The sequence below is a fragment of the Nanorana parkeri genome, unplaced genomic scaffold (assembly GCF_000935625.1).
Source record: "Nanorana parkeri isolate BGI_ZX_2015 unplaced genomic scaffold, ASM93562v1 scaffold321, whole genome shotgun sequence".
NCBI lineage: Eukaryota > Metazoa > Chordata > Amphibia > Anura > Dicroglossidae > Nanorana > Nanorana parkeri.
In genome coordinates, this window is record NW_017306589.1 from 200,069 (window position 1) to 215,001 (window position 14,933).

Here is a 14,933-nt window from a genome sequence, read left to right on the forward strand (position 1 = left end):
GCGGGCGGAAAAACACCTCCTCAGCCAGCTCTCTCTGCTGTGTGCTCTCTCCAGAGCTTGCTGGTGCTGTTCCTGCACTGTCTTGGCCTAGATATTAGCATATGAATGGGCCTTGGCGATTTGTATATCAATAAGTTGCGACCCATTCATATGTAAATATTGCGTCCAATTCATATGCAAATCAATGCCGCCGCCCCTACCCCCTCCCATTCTGCTGCTAAGGAAGAAAAAACTGCCTGAAGACTGCAAGAATAAAGGTAAGTTTGAGCATGTGTATGGTGTATATCTTCGTTATATTGGCGCTCATTGTGAAAATTTTTGTTACATTGGCAGTCATTGTGAATACTTTCGTTACATTGGCGGTCAATGTAGACAAGGGGGCTGGCCGGGAGGAGCACAATATTGAAATAGTGGGGACAGCTCTGGGGCCTCGAGGACCCATCAAGCAGCAGCCGCGACCTCATGCTGGAGAGAGAGACTCGCCTCGGCCGCTCTCCCGCAAGTCAGTGTGTTTTGTTTTTTTCTTTACAGCCAGGAGGACAGTTTAGGTGATTAGTGTAGTTGCTATTATACAACATGGAATAGAACATAGTTGAACTTAAGTTTCAAGTTCAACTCTATTCTATTTCATGTTCAATAATAGCATTATATTACTAATACACTACAAGCAGGCAGTCCCAGTGGCGGACCTAAGGATCAAAGGGCCCTGGTGCAAGATTTTTTTTCGGGTCCCCCTCTGTATAAAGTATTGCTGGGAGTTGTAGTCCTCTGTAGCTGATGCCATTCTGCACTGCTGCAATGCTGAATGGCACCAGCTATAGAGGGCTACAACTTCCAGCAATACTTTATACATAAATGCAGAACAATTCCATCAGTTACAGAGGGTTAAAACAATGTGACTTAAGGCACATACCTCGTTTGCCCACTCTGTCTCCTGCAGCCCTTCTGCTCCTGGTCACTGGAAAGGCAGAGCCCGCACTGAGGCATGTACAGAGCATCCAGGGCCAGGCAAAGCAATTGCATGACTGAAGGGATGCCGGGGATGTCCTGTTTGATAAAACATCCACGTCCCTGAAAAACATTGTCACCGATGTTTTAGCAAACAGGACATCCCCGGGATCCCTTTAGATGGGATTGTTCCATGCCCATCTCTGAATGATTTGAAGCCCGGGGCACGTGCCCCCCTCGGTATGCCACAGCTAGGACACTGGGGGGGGGGGGTGAACCCCCTATCCCCCCTTGTCTACGGCCCTGAAAGTGACAGCTGTACAGATTCTTCTGCCCTTGGCCGCTCTGTGGCTGAGGAGAAGAATGTGTAATTGTTGTCAGCCTGTCACTACTGTGTGCCGGCTCCACTGATCGAGAGCGGCGATCACTCTTCTCAGCTCTCTCTTCTCAATGAGAAGAGAGATCGCCGCTGCAGCGGCCGTTTTCAAAGGACACCGGCTCAGTCCCCCTGCAGGTGTCCCTCCCTACAGACTAGAAGACGTTGGGGACCGGACCTCAGTGGGCCCTTCAACTGCCTTGGGCCCCGGGCCCCGCACCAGCTGCACCGCCGGTAGTTCCGCCCCTGCCGCAGTCCTATTGGGTCTTGTAGTTCTCTATGCTATGAGGCTGTATGAATTGCTGTCCTCCTGGTCTGAACCTGGTGAGAGCCGCCCCGTTATCGCCCTGCACTCCTGAACATCATTGATTAATACTCTCTTGAACCAAAATCTGCTGGCGCTGTGTTTGATTTTGTCTGCAGTTAGTATTAGTAAAAAGGCAGTGTGGTTAGTGAATAGGGAGTACAGTTAGTGAAATTGGAGTGCGGTTAGTGTTAGTTTATGGTCCTGCTCAACATATATTGCGGTTCTCTGTACTGTTACAGTACGCTGTACTTCTTCTGTATAATGCTACATAGAATTTTGTGTTCTGGTGAATATGGTGAATATGTCACTAGTCCAGGCGCTGCTAGGCAAAGTAGGCAGCTTGTGAGCCTACATCCGAAAATGTTGATTGCGCTATACATGTTAAGTATCGCCGCATACGCCACAGCGAGAGCCACTATAGCTTAATAGAGCACATATAAAATGTATGGGGATGTTGGGGTGGCATTGTGGCGGGGGACAGAAAATTTCACCTTCGCCTGTGTAGGGGGCCACAGCAGCCCAGTCTGCACCCGACACCGCTGGGTCTGCCCCACGCTGCCCAGATCCCGCATTCTTTTAGCGGCACCACGGACAGAGTCCCCTCTCCTCGTTCACAGCCTCCCTTCTGTGGACGAATTCCTCCAGGCAGCACACCAGCCATATTCGGGCATACATCACGAGTGTCCCGATCCACCACACAGGCCGTCCGTCTCCTGATTCCTGGATCCACATGTAAGTGTCAACACATTGATTCTCTGCCATGTCTTGTCCAGTTAGCTAGTGCTCCATTGTTGCTGCACCCTTTGTGTTCTTTTGTTGACCTTAGATGTGATGGCATTTCAATTTTTAGGCTTTTTCCACCCTTTATTTTCACCTAGTGATCTGACCAGTAACACACTTCCTGTCTTAGGGTGACAATGCTCACTGATTGAACTATATCTATGGAGGAGCAATGCTGTCACCCTAAGACAGGAAGTGCCATGGGACAACACAATACCCCCCCCCCCCCTTTTCATCTCGTCAAAACACAGGGGGAGATGTTCTGAGGTTTACAGAGCTAACAATAGTCCTTTGAATTTCAGTTCAAAAGAGGTAATGTGCTGTCAGCTCACTACAGGAAGTCAGGAGCACACAGGATTTCTGCCATGTCAACAAGTAATTTTCTGTAGTTGCAACCTTTAGAGACAAAACATGGGAAAATGTGCACGTATTGCATAGATGTACTCACTTTGGGGTTTTTTTTGTTTCTTTTTCCCCACGCATACACTTTAAGCTATTGCCATTTATATATCATAAAGGCAGACAATCTTATTTAATACAAGTTATTTTCTTGGTCTTCACTGTTTCACTTACCCCATATCACACTGAGAGTCTCCATCCCCAGACTGCTGTGATCCACATGACAGGAGTAAGTGTCTTCCTCCCTTGCTGGCACTTCCGCACTGACTCTGATCTGATAGGTGCCGTCAGGATGGGGGAGAACTGAACTCATTTCATCTGAAGGAACATCATCTACCCCATTCTTCACCCACTTCACATCCACAGCTCGGGGGTGAAACCCGTACACCAGGCACTGAAGTCTTATCAGCCCGTCTGATTGAAGTCGACCCCACACCTTCACCTCTGGACGCACTGAGAGAGAGAGAGCAAAATAAAAATCTGCTGCTTGTACAGAAGGTCACATGTTCTGATGATTTTCACATGAAGGTGTAGCCCCAATATATATATATGGACTTCTTTCCTGTCCTTTTCAGATGTCCCTCCAGCGCTGGTGCGGGTCTTCGATCCATCGCTGACTCCTCTGTCCTCCTCTTCCCTGATGTCCCACTGAGTCTGTGCGGGTGCACGCTGCTCCATAGACTTACCTTGTGTCTCTCCTCGTCTCCCAACCAAAGATCTGAACTGCGCATGCGCCCGCCCCAAGATCCTTTGCGGATGCCCGAGACTCTTCAGATGTTTGGACTGGAGCGTGAGGTGAAGACACAGGTAAGTTTAAAACTGTTTGAAAGGTTTTTTTTGCAGAGCAGAGACTGTGATGTTGCATGAGGGATCCTTGAGACTGCAACTCCCAGGAGGCTGTGTGTCAGAGAGGAGGGGGACTCTGGGCTGTGGCTGCTAAGCGCGCTCAGTGCGGGAGATCCCAGTGAGGAGGACAGATCTGTGTGATCCTGTTGTGAACTGGTGTTGTGAGTAACAGAGCTGTGTGGCTGCCGCTGACACAGAGGGGCACACAGGCTCTGTGCAAGCTGTTAGAGGAGAGACTTTGTTGGGGGTGCAGTGTCTGGAGGCATATACAGTGATACCTTGGTTTAAGAGCATAATTCGTTCCAGAAGCATGCTTGTAATCCAAAGTGCTTGTATATGAAAGCGAATTTCCCCATAGGAAATAATGGAAATTCAGATGATTCCTTCCACAACCCAAAAATATTCATATAAAAATGATTATAATACTGTACTGTAATATAATACTGTACAAAATATAAAAGAAAAGTAAACCAATTACAGGTACCGGTGTGAAACCAAGTTACTTGTAAACCAAGGTATTACTGTATAGGTTATAGGTTCTGATGAAGGGGGCGTGCCCCAGAAACACGTAAACCTTTTGCTAACACAGGGATAGAGGACACTGGTGAATTTTATCACTCCAGACCCTCCCTGCCAGAGGTTCCAACTTCTCATCCTACTCTACTGGTTTTTATTCAACTGAATTGTTGTAAGTACAGCCTTAGAGCTGCGTGTTTTTATTAATAAATCACTCTTTTACACTATGGAGGCGCTTTCTTTTGTTCCTTGTTTCTTAGACTGGTGGTCAATCTGACCTATGGGAGCTGCCTCTCTCGTGTTTGCTGCACGAGAGAATACAAAAAATGTACTTCCATAGGACAGAATGAGTGTAAATGAAAACAATACTAGCCAATAAGATAGTGAAAGGAATACAAAAACAAGCTGCTAAAAAGTCTCTGCAGCCAATTCCTTTTCCTCATAAAGACAGATGTGACAAGTGAAATGGATGTAATAGATAAAGGAATCTGAGTGTTATAGGGAGCAGTATGTGACATCAGATATTAGAATTACCGTATTTTGCGGTCCATAAGACCATAGGACGCAGGGAGGTCCGGCGCGCCTTATGGAGCACTCGACAGACTGTAGCTTCTGTCACAGCTTCTATGACAGAAGCTGTGACAGAAGCTGCAGTTAGTGACCGCTGAGACAGGTGGCGCTGTGATTACAGCGCCACGGTCTCAGTGATCACACAGAGCAGACGAAGAAAGTCCGTTCTTCGTCTGCTCTATGGTGATCTCGATCGTCGCCGCTGCTCGGTTTTAATACGAGCGATCTCATTAGATCACTCGTATTAAACGAGCAGTGGCTCCTATTGCTGAATATGATCGCCGCCGCCGCTGCTCTCATTAGATCACTCGTATTAAACGAGCAGTGGCTCCTACTACTCCCCCGGCGCCCGAAACTGCATCATAAGACGCAGGCACATTTTCCCCCTCCTTTTGGGGGGAAAAAAGTGCGTCTTATGGAGCGAAAAATATGGTATACGTTACAAAGGAGTAAATTTAACATGAACCTGTAGTAAGAAAACCATATTTTGTAAAGGGGTCAGATATGGAAGGAACAGTAGAAAGGCATCATGGCACACTCACAAGTCAGCATGTAAAAAAACTTGTCTCACCACTGAGGTCAATAACAGAGGCTTGGATAAACGTCTTCTGCAGAAAATGTGAAAGCCGCACAGCCGCGCCAAGGCACCTCTTATAGTGCGGTCCTAACTCTAAACTATGAGAGTCTCCATCCTGGAGCACATGGGGCAGAAGATATCAAATTGGGTGCAGGTTTGTCAGGAGGAAGCCCAACCTCCCTTAAAGGCACAGGAACACACAAGGGATCCTGCACATCTCAATGGCAGCTGAGACCAAGGCACAAAGCTTTTTTAAATGTGAAGGCTTTAGGGTACATTGGAGCAGTGGTCCTGTCCTAATTTTTTTGCTGCAATTAATTCCCTCCTCATTACCAGTGAGAACCAATGACCCTTGTATATGACTGTTAGAGGTACACAGGAGCAGACATGCCTGTTAGACATGTGCACCGGCAAAAAAGTAGTTTAGTTTCCTTTCGATTCGGATTTTGCGTTATTTCGTTTGTCGGGATTCAGGTCCGAAAGTCAATTCGTTTCGGGATTTGGACGAAATTAGTTAGCGGTAGTCTGTACAAATTTTCGTTTGTGGATGAATTTTCATTGCAGCAAAGTGACATCACAGTCTGCAGAAGAGAAAAAAAAAAGCGTGAGGTTCCCCCCCAATTGATACCAGACCCTTTAGGTCTGGTTGGACTGTTAGGAGGGAACCCCAAAGTAAAAATAAAAAGTGTGTGGGGTTCCCCCTAAAATCCATACCAGGCCTTTTAGGTCTGTTAGGAATTTTAAGGGGGAACCCCACCCCCCAAAAAAAAATTTCCTACCAGACCCTTGATCCGAGCACAGGCCAGGAAAGGGGGGGGGGGGGGAGGTGACGACAACAATCGAGCACCCCCCTTCACCTTACCAGGCCACGTGCCCTCGGCTTTAGGAGGGTGTCCCCATGCCGATGGGGACAAGGGCCTCTTCCCCACAACCCTGACCTGGTGGTTGTGGGAGTCTGCGGGCAAGGGGGCTTATTTGCATCGGCAAGGGGGCACCCAGATGCCGCCCCCCCCTTGTGAATGAGTAAGTACTTGTGCCCCTACTCATTCACTAAAGGGTTCAAATTCAAAGTAAATGAACAAACCACACTTTTAGAAAAAATCCTTAAATTGAATTTTTTTTTGACTATTCCTTTAATTAAAATAAATAAATAATGGCTCCATCGATGTAATCCAGCGTCAATCACGATGCACAACGCCCGCTGAAATAAAAAAAGTCCCATACGACGACCGTCTGAACCCGACGAAAACTCGCCACAAAATGACATCTCCTGCCCGAAAGTAAACAGATGGGCGGAGCGAACCGTGACGTCACGCGGCTCGCTCCGCCCATTTGACATTGTCAGCTGTCATATAGTATACCACATAGAATGTGGGGGCTCCCGAATGCCATTTGTGTCTGTGAGCCGAGGTGTCATATGAAAAGTATTATGGGAGCTCCCAAATGCTACCGTATGTACTAGTATTTGACAGCTGACAGCGTGATCAGTAAAGTAGTTTTGCTGACATGTAGACAAACACACGCATCTACCTGATGAACAGTATCAGTGAGTCCTGGCTCAGTAAGTGCACTCCTTTTTATTAGGCTTTCTCCTTTCCCACAGTCACATACGTGTGTGCTTTAGGCCTCATTCACACAGCGTTAATTCGGGCCATACACATCTGTGTAGCGTGCAAGGGCATATCGGGCCATTCCCAGAGGGACAGGTGCTGTGTTTGATTGCACACAACAGCCTGTTCTTCCCTATGGACATGGAGGACACCACCAGGAGAAGAAGAGGGCACCTGAATCAGGTCAGCCATGTGCACTGCAAGTCCCTGTTATTTCTGCCTTAAACCACTAGACCTCTGCACTGTGCGTTGTTACTGATCTCTATACTGTGCGTCACACTGCTGGCCTCTGTATTCGGCATTACACCACTGACCTCTGTACTGTGCGTTGTTACTGATATGTGTACTCTGCGTCACACCCCTGACCTGGTGGAGTTAAGTCCGGGGCAGGGTAGGGGTTAGGTGGGGCAACTGGTGGCGAGTAACTTTTAGGCCTGGCTAGTAGCTCAGGACCTGACATTTTGAGCCTTGGTATAATGTATATAGTGTAGTGTATATATAGTGTGCAGGTATAGTGTATATAGTGTGTAGGTATAGTGTAAATAGTGTAGTGTGTACATAGCGTGTAGGTATAGTGTAGTGTGTAGGTATAGTGTATATAGTGTGTAGGTACAGTGTGTAGGTATAGTGTATATAGTGTAGTGTGTAGGTATAGTGTAGTGTGTATATAGTGTGTAGGTATAGTTTATATAGTGTAGTGTGTATATAGCATGTAGCTATATACACACTATAGCCTCCTCCCTGCAAAGATCTGCCCATCATGGACAGGCAGATCGTATTTGCGATCATCGCAAGCCCTCCCCGCTGAGGCAAGGATTTCCGATGATTGCAGTGCTGAGCGGGCAGTGTGCGGCAACTGTCATAAGATAAGAATTATCATAAGATTATTTAAGAGGGTGTGTTTAGGGGCGGAGTTTAGGCCGGGGCAGGATAAGTATTAGGTGGGGCAACTGGTGGCTAGTGACTCTTAAGGCCTGGCTAGTAGCTCAGGAATGTGAAATTTTGAGCCCTGGTGTATATAGGGTGTAGGTATAGTGTATATTCAGGGGTGTGAAAATTTAAAAAAAAAAACTACTTGGGGGCCAAATCTACTTGTCCCAATACAAAAAAATTGTTTTAATCAAAACAAGGGATGCAGCAATTACGGTTTTTCGGCATCGAGTACGAGTTCCGATTTTTTGCTTTCGGATCTCGCCGACACTGAATATTAATAACGGTGCTTGCGCTGGCATGGAGCTGGCTTCCCTGTTAATCAGGAAGCCAGGAGGCGGGTAATGACATCCCGCCCAGGTTTCCGATTGCCACGGAAGCCGGCTCCATGTTGTTTGGCCTGCTTGATTGTGATTGGCTGGGAAACCTGCTTCCCGGTCAATCAGGAAGCCGGGTGGCTAGTAATGACCTGACTGACCGGGAAACTGGCTCGATGCTGATTGGCCAGGAAGCTGGCTTTCCAGCCAATCAGCAAGGATCCGGCTTCCTGGCCAATCAGAAAACCAGGAGGTGGGTCATTACTTGCCGCGCGGCTTCCTGATTGCGCGGGAAGCTGGCTCCATGATCCCCTACGGCACTGCCAGTCAGAGGAAATTTTCATATGGCCGTAAGTTCCAATATCGGGGAAGGTATCGGAGCAATTGGGTGAGTACGAGTACTCGCCCAAATACTCGGTATCGGCACTGATACTAGTATCGGTGCACCCCTAATCAAAACATATTTGACCGTGCTAAATAGCGCTTCTCACTGGTCAGCACAGCTATCTGACCGCGTTGACCAATGAGTGCTTGCAATTTGCGAGCAGAATTCAAAATGCATAATGGTGGCTGCAATCTCAAAGCACATGCAAAATGTCCTACGCATGCGTTTATTTGCATGAAGATGGCGGGGGGAGCAGGGTTTCATTTTTATTTTTTACTTTTTCGTATCTTTATATATATTTTTTTAAACTTTTTTAATTTTCCTTTATTTAATTTTTCCACTTAATGTTCTAATATTCAGCGCTGCGGTACTTTGACTGACATTTATTCCGTCATACAACGCTGTACTGAAATTAATTTTATACCATTTTTTGGGGACAGATAGAGCTTTCTTTTGGTGTTATTTAATATTTACTATAGTAAGGAAAAATTACCGAAAATAAAAAAAAATAAAAAAATAACTGTTTCCCCTATATTAAATTATAAAACATTTATTATTACCAAATTTTTTGGTAAAATATAAAAGTCGGGGTCACATCAGGTAAAAAGACACCAAACATGTCAAGCCTTAAATTTGCACGTGCGTGCAAAACCTCAAAAAACTACAATACCCAAAATTGGCCATAGGCGATGCTTTACAAGCTTTTACCGTTCATCAGTTTAGTATCATCAGTGATTGATGGCCCTAGAATTATTGCGCTCACTCCAACGCTCGCGGCAATATGTAACATGGGTAGTGCAATTGTTGTTTTCGCGCGCTGGTGCATCTGACGCGTATTTACGTTTAGATGTGCATATACGTAGGGGTTAATGTCAATGTGGGGGTTAATGTTATTGCTATCGCATAGGGGGATAACAATCCCCCTATATAATAGCAAAGGCACACTGACAAGTCCTCTTTATGGAGACATTATGGGTCTTTAAGACCCCTAATATCACCTGGGGACCCCAAAAGAAGCTGATGAAGCAGATATCTGCTTCATCAGCTTATTTTCTCTGGTTATAGCAGCCAGATGACTGACAGGTGAATGACAGGTGAATGCGGAAGTGATGTAATACACATCACTTCTGTATTCACAGTATTGAGGGAGATCAGCGAGGAAAATGCTGATCTCCCTCACATCTTCCTCCTGACATCCTCCCCAGCCGGTCCCAGGCCGCAGATGGTGTAGCGGATCCCCGGATTGAAGGTGAGGATGCAGGAGGGGGGTGGCGGCACTCTAGGAGGGGGGCACGCAGCCACAACATACACGCGACTGGCGGCTATGGAACCGCCGATCGGTTGCATGTCAAACAGCCGGTAACGGCTCCTCAGAACGGACGGGAGGATGTCCTCAGAACGCACTGGGGGGTGCGCGCGAGCAGAAAAAAAAGCCATCTAATTACAGCAACCCGCCTATGTGAGTTTGCCATCTGTCCATTTTTTCACAACGGGCGGACGGCAAGCAGTTAAGGTCCCCCGCCCCCCACAACGCAAACACGTGTTGTATGCGTCTACTTGCAAAGACAAAAATTGTGCCACACGTTATATATATCGTCACAAATGTCGCAGTGAGAGCAATAATTCTAGGCCCTTCAATCACTGATAGCGCTAAACTGATGAGCCATAAAAGCATTTAAAACGTCGCCTATGCGAAATTTTGGTTATTGTAGTTTTTTGCGGTTTCACGGATGCACGCAATTTTAAGGCATGACATGTTTGGTATCCATTTGCCCGGCGTGACCCCAACTTTTATATTTTACCAAAAAATTAGCCATTATATTCTGTTTCTGTTTAGTGTATGTTATCCTAAAAATACTTGTTTGATAAACATTTGCGCAAATACCGTGTGACATAAAAATTGCAACTAGCATGTTTCTATTCTACAGGGCACCGGATTTCCGAAAACATATCATTGTTTGGGGGTTGTAACAAGGACACTCCACTGTAGACCGGAGGTGCAAGTAAAATGCAGTTTATTTAGGGCAAACACAAATATATAATTTCATCCACAGGGTAGACCTTCCCTGTGCACAATACTGTTTCTAGCCGCAACATAAATGACAGTCTTGTATATGGCTCGGTAGCTTCCCCAGCTGCAAGACACTCACGCTGCTCACCCCTCGTGAGCCCTCGCTCTACTCTCTTAGCAGTCTGTACCACAGGTCCTAGGGTCACCAACCTTCCTGACCTCTCCCCTCGTGGGCACTCGCTCTGCTCTCCCAGCAGTGCGTCCGACAAGTCCCTGGGTTCACTGACCTTCCTGACCTCTCCCAGCCACCCCTGGCTGTTCCGTGTGCGTCCAGCACGCACCCGAGTCTGCCTGTGTCCGTGTGCTCCCTGCACACACACAACTCCAACACTCCCCTGAGCACTGGGCTGGCTGCTCTCAGCCACCTGATCAGCCCAAGCTTGTAATTGGCAACACCTGGCCCCAGGACTGGAGTTCTCATCCCACCCAGAGCTCTAAGGCTGGGCACACACCTTACAACCATCGCAAGACTTCTGTCTTGCGATGGTTGTAAGGTACTTAAAAAAACGTACGATCTGCCTATGTTGCATAGGCAGATCGTACTTGCGATGATCGCAAGCCACGCCCCCTGAGGGGGGGGCTTCCAATGACCGCAATGCCGAACGGGCAGTGTGCGCTTGCGCACATCGGCCCGTGCGGCTGTTATCGTACGGACATGCCACAAACCCGCCGAACATCGTACGATGCTCGGCGGGTTTTCGAACATGTCCGTAAGTTTAAAGTCGTGCGACCTTACAGTAGTAGAGGTTGCACGGCTTCCACACACCTTACGATCATCGTACGATCGCGGGATTTCCCACGATTATCGTACGATAATCGTAAGGTGTGTGGGGACCCCAAGAGATCTCCAGAGCTCCAGATCCCAGCTACATTTAGGAAAAACTGGAAGAACCTGAAAAGCCAGGTTCTTCATTATAACATGCTTTACTTTCTGGACCCTCTCAGCCCCTTTGGCTGAGAGTCCAGGGTGCCAAGGTCGCCATCCTCCACCGTGGCATTGGCTTACACTGATTCAGGATCCAAAGCTTTTTTTTATCCAAACATTCAGATTTTATCATTTGTGTGCAAATGTAAGAAATTGCTCCGGACAGCAAGTGGTGGCTCGGGTTCAAAAACATTCGCCATCACTATCCTAGTCTGACAGCGGCACAGACAAGTGCCCAGAGGTAGCGGGGGAGGGGGTGTGTATACAGGGGGAGCGGACCTACTAGCGGACCTACTGCCCCTGTGGTCCCGGGCCCCCCACTGAAAAAATGGTGCTCGCATCTGCCCCTGGTGAAAACATTTTGGTTTTTAAAGTTTATTGGCACTGGTATAAAATGTATCCTGTATAGGGGCAGATCGGATACATTTAAATATCTGATTGGTTGTTGGGGCGACTGTTTACTTTTCTTATATTTTTTTTCAGATTTTACAACCTGTTGAATTTGATGTTGTGTTATGTTTTGTGCGTATCTGCTGTATACTAGTCAGATGATATGGTTTGCTGTGGTTTGTAATAGACATGCAGGGCAAAAAAAATTAGATTCAGACGAAACAAATGAAAATGAGAAACATTTTTATTAGGGCTGGTAATGATTAAAATTTTCCTGTTCGATTAATAGAAATTTTTTTTAATCGATTAATCGACTAATTTCAATTAATTATAACGCACATACAGATCTCGCAAACTCTAGAGCCACCTCTGCCCACCGGTGACCCTTAGCGCTGCACATTCACTCACCAGCCTGGTGAGACCCCACAGAGCCCTGGTTAAAGTAGATGGTGGGGGGGGAGTCCGGTGACGTCGATGTCCTTGACGTCACCGGATCTCCGACGGAAGACCCGGAAGACGGCGGAGAGGTGAGTACGGATCAAAAGAACTTTGATCGATCAAAATAATTTTGATCGATCAAAGAAATTAACGATTATTCGACAGATTAATCGTTAATTTCCGCACCCCTAATTTTTATTTGTTTCGTCAAAGGAAACTACTTTTAATGTTGTTTTGGATCCAGAGGCAATGAGTCTCTGAATCCGAAACCGCACAAAGAAATTGCAGATCAAGCGGCGGCCATATCGGCCCGCCAGCGTGTTCTGCGCAAGCCGCCATTTTGGAGAATATCTTGGTATACACCAAGATGGCGGAACCTGAACATGTGGGCACTGGCATCTTGGTGTATACCGGAGTCCAGCACATCACTAAGCCGAGAGTCCGAGAGCTATACCCTGTTTCCCCGAAAATAAGACCTAGTTGTGACCATTCCCACGGCCGGTGGTGACATAAGGGGGAAATTAAAGAGCCACGGGAGAGGCAGGAGAGAATCAGCGGTGCCAAAGAAGCAAGCGCTAGAGGAAGCAAGGCGGCAGCGGAGGGAGCAGAGCCTCATAAGCCGATGTTTCCCCCATAGCGCCGGCTCTTGCCACAGGCGGAGTGATACCAAATGCACTCCGCCTGTGGGGAATCGATAGTGAATGTGCACTTCACTCATTCTGGCCAGCGATTGGTTAGCACATTGCTCTTGGAAAGGTACGGCACCCCTGATTGCCCTGATAACCATATGTTTGTACATGAATACATGTAGACTTTTGTACATGAATAAGTGTGGATTGTTGTACAATAAAAAAAGAAAAAAAATATGACCTACCCCGAAAATAAGACCTAGTGTGTTTTTTTTGAGCCAAAAAAAATATAAGACAGTGTCTTATTTTCGGGGAAACACGGTATAAATGTATAATAATAGTATGTAATAGTATGTGACTGTAGGGGGACATTAAAGACCGGGCGGGGGGGGCCCCGCCTAAAGCCGTGTAAGGGGCCCCGAAATTTCTGAAGGCTGCCCTGATGCAGTGTGTAGATATAACATATATGATGTATTATGGTGTGTAGATATAACATATATGATGTATGCAGTGTGTAGATATAGCATATATGCTAGTGTGTTTTTTTTGAGCCAAAAAAAATGATGTATGCAGTGTGAAGATATAACATATATGATGTATGCAGTGTGTAGATATAACATATATGATGTATGCTGTGTGTAGATATAACATATATGATGTATGCAGTGTGAAGATATAACATATATGATGTATGCAGTGTGTAGATAGAACATATATTATGTATGCATTGTGTAGATAGAACATATAAGATGTATGCAGTGTGAAGATAGAACATATATGATGTATGCAGTGTGTAGCTATAAACATATATTATGCATGTAGTGTGTAGATAGAACATATAAGATGCATGTAGTGTGTAGATAGAACATATATGATGCATGTAGTGTGTAGATAGAACATATATGATGCATGCAGTGTGTAGATAGAACATATATGATGTATACAGTGTGTAGATATAACATATATGATGTATGCAGTGTGTAGATAAAACATATATCAGGGCAAAAAATTTCAGGTCCTGAACTACTAGTCAGTCCTTAAGGCCCCATTCACACTGCGCGATTCGCAAATGCTTGCATTTGAAAGCATTAAATCGCGGCAAAATCCGCTCCAAAAATGTTCCTGCTGTAGCGACACACGACCCGCGACAGCAGGACCCTTTGCCCCATTGAGAAGCATTGGAGAGCGATATCGCGCGGTAAATGTGAATGGGGCCTAAGAGTTACTCGCCACCAGTTGCCCCACCTAACCCTTACCCTGCCCCGGCCTTAACTCCGCCCCTAAACACACCCTCTTAAATTAGCTTATGATAATTCTTATCTTATGATAGTTGCCGCTTGTAAACAGCAGATTCCCTAATTCCTACTGCAGGAAAACGCAAGTTCCTGACACAGGAATCTCTAATCAGACCTGAAATATACTGTAGGTGTGAATGGGGGCCTAATATACACATACACTAAATGTGTCCATGCACCTGCCAATTATCGTACGATAATCGGCAGGTGTATGGGCAGTGTGCGACCGCTTCTACTGTAAGGTCGTACGACTTTCGCCTTCCAAGCATGCTGGAAAACCTGCTGATAATCGTACGATTTTTGGCGGGTAGGTGGCGTGGTCGAAGACGCACACTGCCTGCTCAGCACTGCAATCATCGGAAGCGCGCCCCTCAGCGGGGCAGACTTGCGATGATCGCAAGTATGATCTGCCTGTCCAAGATGGGCAGATCGTACGAGATTTTAATGACCTTACAACCATCGCACAACGAAAGTCGTGCGATGGTTGTAAGGTGTATGAGCAGCTTAAAGCACAATAATACACACTTCTCAACAACATTACACCTCCACCCGCCCTGCACAAATATAATAATAAAATTCCCCCCCCACACATAAAATAATATACTCCCCCTTTATTAACCCCCC

At 46.4% G+C, this 14,933-nt stretch overlaps 1 protein-coding gene and 1 long non-coding RNA gene across 2 annotated transcripts in view; both read right to left on the bottom strand.

Moving 5' to 3' along the window:
• Positions 1–14,933, bottom strand: part of LOC108788373 (class I histocompatibility antigen, F10 alpha chain-like) — a 168,970-nt gene that overhangs the window by 7,872 nt on the left and 146,165 nt on the right. The window lies entirely within an intron of this gene.
• Positions 3,139–14,933, bottom strand: part of LOC108788375 — a 17,917-nt gene continuing 6,122 nt past the window's right edge. The window contains exons 2-3 of the long non-coding RNA XR_001941330.1: positions 8,346–8,355; positions 3,139–3,211 (exon numbers count right to left, since the gene is read on the bottom strand). This is a non-coding gene — a long non-coding RNA (uncharacterized LOC108788375). The remainder of the gene's footprint in view (positions 3,212–8,345; positions 8,356–14,933) is intronic.